Source organism: Triticum aestivum, chromosome 7D (genome assembly GCF_018294505.1).
Source record: "Triticum aestivum cultivar Chinese Spring chromosome 7D, IWGSC CS RefSeq v2.1, whole genome shotgun sequence".
Lineage (NCBI taxonomy): Eukaryota > Viridiplantae > Streptophyta > Magnoliopsida > Poales > Poaceae > Triticum > Triticum aestivum.
In genome coordinates, this window is record NC_057814.1 from 336,110,494 (window position 1) to 336,121,072 (window position 10,579).

Below are 10,579 nucleotides of genomic sequence, written 5' to 3' on the forward strand. Positions count from 1 at the left end.
TTGGGTTACCCACGCCCGTATTGATGAGAATCCCGCAATAAGGGGACACCATCTCTGCTTGGAAACGTGGAAACGACAAGACGTACCAATGGCAACCGCGTCTCGAAACGTGGAGCGACAGACGAGAAACGGTTCAAATTATGACCGGGCAGACGTGATGTCATGTTGTGAAAAGTTGTCAGCGGATTGGACTCGTGGAGTATTATATTCTCTCTCTGCGGTTGTGTGTGGTGTGTGTTACAGGTCCGGACACAACCGCTACGTCTGGAGACTATTTCGGAGTTCGGAGAGGGGAACCCACCTTGCAATGCCGAAGACAAATCTGCACGCTGGACTCCTCGTCATTGAAGCCAGGTTCAGGGGCTACTGAGGGAGTCCTGGACTAAGGGGTCCTCGGGCGTCCAGCCTGTTACCCGTGGGCCGGACTGATGGGCTGTGAAGATATCAAGACCGAAAACCGCACCCGTGTCTGGGTGGGACTCTCCTTGGCGTGGAAGGCAAGCTTGGCGGCCGAATATATAGATTCTCTTCCTTGTAACCGACCATGTGAAACCCTAGATCCTCCCGGTGTCTATATAAGCTGGAGGACTTAGTCCGGAGGGCTAGACTCATTACCATAGTCATAGAGGCTAGACTTCTAGGGTTTAGTCATTACGATCTCGTGGTAGATCAACCCTTTTAATACTCATATTCATCAAGATCAATCAAGCAGGAAGTAGGGTATTACCTCCATAGAGAGGGCCCGAACCTGGGTAAACATCGTGTCCCCTGTTTCCTGTTACCATCGACCATAGACGCACAGTTCGCGACCCCCTACCCGAGATCCGCCAGTTTTGACACCGACAGCCACCACCAGAAGCAAGCAACCAAGACTCCCCGGCAGCACCTGCCGGGGCTCGCGGGGCCTGAATCACCCCGCCAACCGTGCAAGTACGACCCACGTCGTCAATCAGTGTCGTGTCAAGCTGCAAGGTAATTAAGTGGCAGCATTTGCTAGATGGCAGCCAACTCCTACAGAAGAAACCCACAGGTGACACCCGTCCAGCGACGTGTCAAGAGAATAGATGCGGAGCTGGCAAGATAATCCCGGCAGGCCTTGCCGGGCAGCTAGTGAGGTGACACTGAGCGATGCATTTAATGCACCTGCTAGTCCACCGAGTTAGGTATGATAGCACCGTGTGCTATCATACCAGTGGGTAATGACTGTTTTGCCACTTTGGTGACCCCTTAATCTATAAAAGGAGGCCCATGGCATTCATAGGACAGGGGGAGAGGGTTGGAAACTTGACAAACCGAAGCCACCATACGCTTGTGGTCACCGTAGCCCTGAGGCTGGCCTTGCCGGGCAAGTGTACCACACACCACCACATTCATTTCCACCACCAATCCACCAAAGCAGGAGTAGGGTCTTACGCCTCGCGGTGGCCCGAACCTGGGTAAATTGCTTGTGTGCTCTCTGTCGTCCTGTCATGCGCTGGTATGCTCTTTGTGCAACGCGACGTCCCCCGCCGAACTAGCAAGGGGCCGCCCGATCCCATAGTTGGCCACGGATATCCCGCGACATCTTTGGCGCACCAGGTAGGGGGCCTCGCTTGTGCGAACCTGAAAGTGTGCGCAGCGCGTCATCTTCATTGCCATCTTCGTCTTCGACGAGGCCATCGACCATGGCGCCCAAGAAGAAGAAGTCCGGCCCTTCGGCCCAGCCATCCACCTCGAAGCCTCCGCTGCCCGCGGTCTCAAATGCCGCGGGGGATGCGGGGACAAGTGAGGACGTGAGCGCTACTGGGGGCGTGGCAGGAGCAGATGGCGCCATCGCCACTCCCCCTACGGCCGACATGGGGGCTGAAGGCGTCGGAAGAGAACAACTTCAGCAGCGTTTCGACGGTCAAACTCCGCAAGGTGTGGATGGCAGGGTGACTCCGCTTACGTCCCCTCCTCCCACCGGCGGGCGCAACCACAACAACGGCGCTCGGTCCGGGATGAGCCATCATCCTCCGGCCGTCCCTGCTACGGGGGCGTTCACGACACACGTGCCTCCTCCCAGGCGAGCTAAACAAACCACTGCGCCCGACGGAGCAACGGACCCTCGAACGCCATCGCCGCGCGACCCCGCTGCCCAGGTGGCCGCCCCACCGCAGCGCGAACGCGCCACCGCCGCCTCGGGCACCGTCCGGAGCCAGGCGATGGTGCGATCGAGGTCATCAACTTGCATGCCAAGCAAAACCACGGAGGCTATGGCGCGGGCCCAGCTGCAACTAAGGTTCCCGCTAGCAGCCGAGCAAATGGATGAATGTCGTGCCACCATCCAGAGTCTGCTCGGTTTCGCTGAGGCTAGGGGCTCGTGGCGCGCTGGCCCGCCACGACCTCCCCAAGTGACGACAACTACCCGTACTGCTGTCCAAATGGAGGGGGTTGTCCCCACTGTACAGTCCCCACCGCGGCAGCAGGCGCGGGCGCCTCAAGATCCCGACGACGTCTCGATGGCCTCTTTCGACCCTCCACGTCCGGGCCAACGGCGAACCCCTGAGGAAAGGCGGCGGAGAGACACGTGCGTCATCATGGGGCAACCTCTCGACGACCCCCGCCGAACCGACGGGTGCGGCGGCCTCGACGTCGACGAGCCTGCGTTCGGTGTTGGTGGGTGCCTACCTTTCGATGTTGGCTGCCCTGCCTTTACACGCGAGCTGCGGCAAGTCCGTTGGCCATTCGTCCGCCTCTTCAAGCTGGAGATACCCGAGAAGTACGACGGGAGGCTGAACCCGGCAGAGTTCCTGAGCATCTACACCATCGCTGTTCAAGCTGCCGGGGGAAGAGATGAGAAGGTGTTCGCTAATTACTTCCCGTTGGCTCTCATGTCCAACGTGAGGTCTTGGCTCATGCACCTACCGGAGAACTCCATCTCATCATGGGCGGACCCGTGCCACGAGTTCATCGGTGCCTTCACCGGTGGCCACCAGGAGCCCGGCAGGCCCAGCGACCTACAGCTTCTCCAGCAGAAAGAAGGAGAAACTCTCCGTAAGTATTTACAAAGATTCAGTAAAGTCCATAGGAATATTCTGAATATCCATCCTGCAACTATTATAGCAGCCTTCCAGTCCAATGTGCGCAATCGCATTCGTTCTAAGATGAATGTGTGGTTGCCCAAGACTGTGAAGGAGCTGTACACACTAGTGGATAAGTGTGCTCGGATGGAGGAAGGAAGGAAGTTGCCCGGAGAGGAGGTCTGCATCAATGTTGATTCAGGGGAAGAGGATGAATCAACCAGTCAAAGAAAGGGCAAGAAGCGCAACAAGAAGCCAAGAGATAAGACAGTGATGATTGTGGAAGGTTCTAGCACACCTAGTACAGGCAAGAAGGCCAAAGCTGAGGTCCCCGGCAAGGAAGTTGCCGCGTGCACTGCCTGCTGGGAAGCCGCTGCCGCGGAAAAAGCCGGGAAAAGTGATGGGCCATACTGCAAGATGCACCAGACCAAGGGCTACGACCTCCATGAATGTTATCAAGCCGAGCAGCTTGTGAAGAGACAGAGAGCAGAGTATGATAAGCATGATAAGGAGAAAGGTCAGAATGCTGCGGGCGGAAAGGGCCGAGGTGGTGAAGCAAACCGCCCCGGCAAACCCTTTCAGAACCAAGGAAAACCCGCCAGGGGCCAAGAGAAGGAAACCTGTGGTGATTTGAGTGATGAAGGGAATGAAGAGGAAACCAGTGAGCAGGAATTTCAGAGGCCACTAACACCCTATGCATTGATGGGGGTGCGTCTTTGCACTCCTCCCATCGCCAGCTCAAGCGATGGGCACAGGATGTCAATGTTGTGGAACTAGCGCCAGAGGCCCTGCAGCCGCTCAGGTGGTCCCACACGCCCATCTTCTTTGATGAGGAGGACCACCCTCGCCGCACCACCGCGGTAGGGTGTTTGCCGTTGTTGGTCTCCCCAACAATTTGCAACCTCAAGGTCACAAAGATGTTAGTGGATGGCGGGGCCGGGTTGAATCTGATTTCCCCAGCAGTTATTAACAAGCTTCAGATAGGAGAGGAAGAGTTGGAGGTTACCGGCACGTTTCAAGGAGTCAATCCCGGCAGGAGCCGTCCCAAGGGAAAGATTACGTTTCCGGTAACGTTTGGGGGAGAGCTAAACTATAGGACTGAGAAAATTGTGTTTGATGTCGTTGAGCTCCCCCTGCCGTATAATGGGATTATGGGACGACCGGCCTTGGCCAAGTTCATGGCAGCATCCCATTATGCTTACAACACTTTGAATATGCCTGGACCGTTGGGAGTCATCACCATCCCATCAGATGAGAAGGATGCAATTATCTGTGTGGACAGGATGTATCGGGATGTCGTCGCAATAGAGGTTGCGACAGCAACGGTCCGCGCCAAGGGAAGTAAAGGAAATAAGAGGGGTTGTAGGACCTCCGGCGAGGAGTCCGGGAAGCGTGCCCCCTCCTAGTGCAGGGCACCCGTTGACGACGTGCCAGAGTGTTCCAACAGCAAGAGATCCAAGGTTGCAGCACCCCAAGTGAAGAAGGTCCTGGCAGGGCTGGCTGGTGTTGATGGTACTTTCACCATCAGCGCCCTTGATGACAAATAGGAAAGCGTGCTCATTGCCTTCCTGTGGGCGAATATCGATGTGTTTGCCTGGCAACCATCTGATATCCCCGGTGTTCCCAGGGAGGTAATCGAGCACCACCTTGCTGTCTACCCACATGCCCGACCCGTCAAGCAGAAATTAGGAAGCAAGCCTTGGAGCGGCAGTAGTTCATTACCGAGGAAATCAAGAAGTTAGAGGCAGCTAGATAGGTCAGAGGAATACTGCACCCTACATGGTTGGCAAACCCAGTGGTAGTTCGGAAGGCGAATGGGAAATGGAGGCTTTGCATTGATTTCAGATATGTCAATAAGGCTTGCCCAAAGGACCCATTCCCCTTGTCGCGCATCGGTCAGATTGTGGATTCTACCAAAGGCTGCCATTTGCTCTCCTTTTTGGATGCTTACTCTAGATATCACCAGATCTTCATGTCCAAAGAAGATGAGGAGAACACATCATTCATCACCCATGTGGTACGTACTGTTTTGTCCACATGCCTTTCGGATTGAAGAGTGCCGGATCTACTTTTGCAAGAGCAGTCCAGATTGGGTTTGAGCCACAATTACACAGAAACATAGAAGCCTATATGGATGACATTGTGGTCAAGACAAAGGATAATGCCACCCTTGTCCAGGATTTGGAGGAGACATTTTCTAATTTGCGCAAGATCAACCTGAAGCTTAACCCGAAGAAGTGCGTATTCGGTGTTCCCTCCAGCAAGCTACTTGGATTCTTCGTGTCCCATCGGGGGATTCAAGCCAACCCCGACAAGATCAAAGCCATTGAGCAGATCCAAGCGCCAAGGACAGTTAAGGATGTGAGGCGCTTGACGGGATGTGTTGCCACGCTGAGCAGATTCATCTCCAAATCTGCAGAGCGTGCCTTGTCGTTCTTCAAAATTTTGAAGAAGGCAGGGCCAATGAAGTGGACCCCGGAAGCAGAAACGGCCTTGCAAGAGTTGAAGGCATACCTGTCATTTGAGTCCACCTTGGTTGCGCCTAAACCCCAATAGCAGGTGTTGCTCTACTTAGCGGCAACAATCAAGTGGTCAATGCAGCCTTGGTAGCACATCGGGAAGCAGATGAAGTAGAGAGCGGCCAGACCACGGTAGAGTCAGAAGAGGATCAGAACAGCAGCAAGCACAGCAACGAGGGCAACCCCAAGGACGAGGCAAGGAAGAAAGTGGTGCAGCGCCCAGTTTACTTTGTCAGCTCTTTGTTACAAGGAGCTAGATCGAGGTACTCTCATGTGCAAAAGTTGATCTTTGGCCTCGTCATGGCCTCAAGGAAACTGCGCCACTACTTCCAAGCCCATGAGATCATGGTTGTCACTTGTTTTCCGTTGCAGAGGATACTCCGAAACCCTGTGGCTACCAGCAGAATAGTGGAGTGGGTTTTGGAGTTATCCAGCTTTGGTTTGAAGTTTGAGAGAACTTCAACCATTCAAGCAGGGCACTGGCAGAGTTTATTGCAGAATGGATGCCAACCCCTGATGAGGAAGCAACAGAAACAACTCTCCCAGGCAAGGAATCACCCCAAGATTGGATTATGTATTTTGATGGTGCTTTTTCCCTACAAGGTGCAGGAGCTGGCGTGCTTCTTGTTGCCCCCTCCGGGGAGCACCTGAAGTACGTCATCCAAATGCACTTTGCCAGGAAGAAGCCACCAGCAATACAGCTGAGTATGAAGGGCTCCTTGCCGGGCTCAGGCTTGCAGCAGAATTGGGAATCAAGAAGCTGATCATTCGAGGAGATTCACGGTTGGTGGTGAGACAAGTCAACAAAGATTACCAAAGCCCATTGATGGAAGCATACGTTGAGGAAGTAAGGAGGTTAGAGGAGCACTTCGACGGGTTGCAAACAGAGCACGTACCCCGTGCAGAAAACAGCATAGCTGATCACCTGTCAAAGTGTGTTGCGCAGAAGCTTCCTGTGGAACCAGGAACTTTTGTTCTCCACCTCTCTCAACCCTCCGTATCACCAACCACAATGGCCCGGAAAAGGAGAAAGTTGGACTATGGTAAGCCTCTCCCGATCGAGCCACCCCCTCCAGCCGGGCCTATGGACCCCATGAACGAGGTTGGTGCTCCCGCAGCCGAGGAGGTGCCGCTAGTCCTCGTTGCTGAGCCTCGGGCTCCAACTTGGGCAAGGCACATCGTCCACTTCCTCCAAACCAGAGAAGTCCCCGGCGACCCAAATGAAGCTGAGAAAGTAGACTGGAGGGCCAGTATGTATCAGTTTGTCGATGACACTCTATACAGAAGGAGGCCCAACGGTGTGAAATTGAAGTGTGTCTGCCGGGAGGACGGAAAGGGACTGCTGGCTGAGATTCACAGAGGAATGTGTAGCTCACACATTGGATCAAGGGCATTAGTTGGGAAAGCATTCCGGCAAGGATTCTATTGGCCCACAGCCCTCTAAGACGCAATTGAGCTCGTCACGACATGTGAAGCCTGTCAGTTCCATTCCAAGAAAAGACACCGGCCTGCCCAAGCTCTTCAGACAATCCCTCTATCATGGCCATTTTCGGTCTGGGGGCTCGATATCCTCGGCCCCTTCCCCCGAGCAATCGGGGGTTTTGAATTCTTGTTCGTCGCCATCGACAAGTTTACAAAGTGGACGGAAGGGACTGCCGTGAGGAAGGTAACTGCTCAGTCAGCTATCAAGTTCTTGAAAGAATTGGTGTGTTGTTTCGGAGTTCCGGCAAGGATCATCACTGACAACGACACCCAATTCACGAGCCACGCCTTCATGCAATATGTTCAAACCCTCGGATGCAAGATCTCATTTGCCTCTATGGCACACCCCCGGAGCAATGGACAAGCTGAGAGGGCAAATGCTGAAGTGCTTCGTGTACTCAAGACAAGGACTTTCGATACACTGCAGAAGCACGGCAGGCGGTGGATCGAGGAGCTGCCGGTAGTTCTTTGGTCCCTCAGAACGACACCTAATCGAGCTACCGGGCAGACTCCCTTCTCCCTGGTTTACGGGGCAGAAGTAGTTATCCCCACGGAACTCATTTACGGGTCTCCTCGGGTGCTTGCCTATGCTGAAGTAGTGCAACATCAGCACCGGCGTGACGACGCTATGCTACTCGAGGAGAACCGCCTCCGGGCCGCTAGGCGTGCTGCACGCTATCAGCAGGCCCTGCATTGCTATCACAGCCGTAGGGTTCGTGCCCGGTGTTTTGAGGAAGGTGACCTTGACCTTAGGCGCGTTCAGTCCGCCAAGGGTACACACAAGTTGTCACCGAAGTGGGAAGGCCCTGACCGGGTGGTACGAGTCTCCAGACCTGGCGCAGTCCGTTTGGAGACCGGAGATGGCACGCTATTGCAAAACTCATGGAACATTGAGCATCTCCGTAAGTTCTACCCGTAAGGCGCAGAGGCTGCCGGGCCCTGCCCGGCAGCCACCCATTGTACATGGCATTGCCGAACTGGCATGTAACCCCTTGTACAAGCCAGGGCGATGACCCCTGCAATAGAAAATAAAGAAGCGTTGTAGGGGGGGCCCAACTAAGATTGCATGCATACACAAGCACACCCAGATCATTGCATAAGCACTTCATGAGCTTTTGCATATGCATATAGATAGGATTGCATCCTGCTTTCATTCTCATCTACATGGAGTTGCAGGTTCTTGCCGTGAACCTGGCTTCGACAAAGGATGAGAAGGTTGCACGGCACGGTGATCCTCGCCAAGCCAAACAGATAAGCTCACCTCTTGTCCATTAGTATTCTGTAAAGCTACAACTTTGCATGAGAAAACCTCACCTCCCTCTTTGAAACTTAGGTGCTCCCATCCATGACTCAGATGTTGCTTCAGTCAGGGTGGTCGCAGTGGCCTTTGGAAAAAAGGAGTTGGCGGGGGGCTGGCCCCTCTGTCTGTTCCCCGGCAGACCGAGCTCTCCGGCAGACAAAAGAGGGCGCTGGCAGGATATCTTGCCGGGGAAAGTTCATTTATTCTATTAAAGAGGCACTTTGTCTCTGCATGGACATACACATGCACGAGTTCCCGACAAGATTCATCTTTTTCATTCATACGCAGTTACAAGTACAAGCATTACAGAATACAAAGATGGACTCGAGAGATTACATTATTTGAATTAAAAATTGGCGATTGCCTACAGGTTTAAGATTGAAAAAAGATAAGTGCTCCGTAAACTCCTCTCCATGTTCCTCTTATCCCAGGTATTGCGGTGGGAAGAGAAGAGGATGGGCGCCGCGCCGCTACAACGCCACCCCAATCCTTGTCAAAAGCTGGCGAACCCAGTCTGATAGGATCGGGAGTGGCGAGACTGCGAAGGAGGAATACGTGCGAAGCGCCTCGACGGATCCCTGGTCACTGCCTCCAAGACTGGAAGGAGGGCTCCAGCACAGGCACCGGCAGAGGAGGACGCCGGCGCCCAGCTAGAAGACCCCTCGGGGGAGGCGGAAGTACCAGGGAACGAGCCTTTCCCCGGCAACCGAGAAAACGGTGATGACGGTGCCGGGGAAAGAGGAGGAGAGCCAGGCGAACGGGCAGCAGGTCGTCAGTACGAGACGAACGCGTCGATGAAGTCGTACTCGTACTGGGCGGCCTGTCCCCCACCTTCTCCTTCTCCCCTGGCTTCATCTTCATCAACACCGTCCTAGAGGAAGGTCAAGACTCCAGTCTGGCACTCCCCTCGGGGAGATAACGGACGGCCAAGATGGCCAGGGGGCTCGAAGCGCACCGCTCCCCTCCTTGGCGGGCAGGAAGGCACGCGCCTCGTCGACAACGGCTCCAAGGCCTCCGAGAGGGGCGATGCTGTGATTACCAATGATCTCCAGCCCCGCCCCCCGGCCGAGCTTCATAGGGACCAAGAGATTCACCACGCCAAGGACCAGGCTCACTCCCCGAACGTCTGCACCAACATGAGGCAGCAATTGCCCCAAGTAGAAGCCCGGGGGCTGACCCCGGGCCCTTCCCTTCCCTTCAGCTGCTCCATCAACAGGCAACCGCCGCCCTCCTCCGCCAATTCAAAACGGATGGACCCACTTCAAGACGCTCTTCCGCACCATGCGCCTCGGTTACCTACCCCACGCTATGCATGCGGCATACGTGGCTAAGGATAAGAGCGCGTTGTGGAAGAGTAATTTGGCGGTTTCTACCCCGTGCGTTAAAGTCATTCACGGATGATCACTGCCGCGACCCCACCACTATTGGCTTTACACCACACGCGGGGGAATCGGAAACCACCCCCAAGATCGAAGCTAATGAAGCAGCAAAGGAAAACCTCAAGGGGCCAACCCCTTCAGCAATTCTGCCTGTGCACTTATTAGGCCCTACCCCGCTGACGCTCCGCAGTGAGATCGGGGCAGGCCCAGGGCTTCTGTCGGTGCAATAGACCCCGGGTATGTTGCCCAACTGTGCCCAGGCATAAGATCAAGATTGAAGCACCAGCTCAAGATAAGGATTGAAGGACCAAGAGACTTGAAGAACCAACATGCAGCTCAGGGAGATCGAGATCGAGCCAAAGGAGGGGGATATTGGCAAGAGAAAGGGCCTCCCTTGCTGGGCAGGTGAGCCCGGCAAGGGGCCAGGCCACCACCAAAAGCAAGCAACCGAGACTCCCTGGCAGCCCCTGCCGGGGCTCGCGGGGCCTGAATCACCCCGCCAACCATGCAAGTATGACCCTTGTCGTCAATCAGTGCGGTGTCAAGCCGCAAGGTGATTAAGTGGCAGCATTTGCCACATGGCAGCCAACTCCTATAGAAGAAACCCATAGGTGACACCCGTCCAGCAATGTGTCAAGAGAACAGATGCGGAGCTGGCAAGATAATCCCGATAGGCCTTGCCGGGCAGCTAGTGATGTGACACTGAGCGGTGCATTTAATGCACCCTGCCAGCCCGAGAGTTAGGTATGATAGCACTGTTTGCTATCATATCAGTGGGTAATGACTGTTTTGCCACTGTGGTGACCCCTTAATCTATAAATGGAGGCCCATGGCATTCGTAGGAGAGGGGAGAGGGTT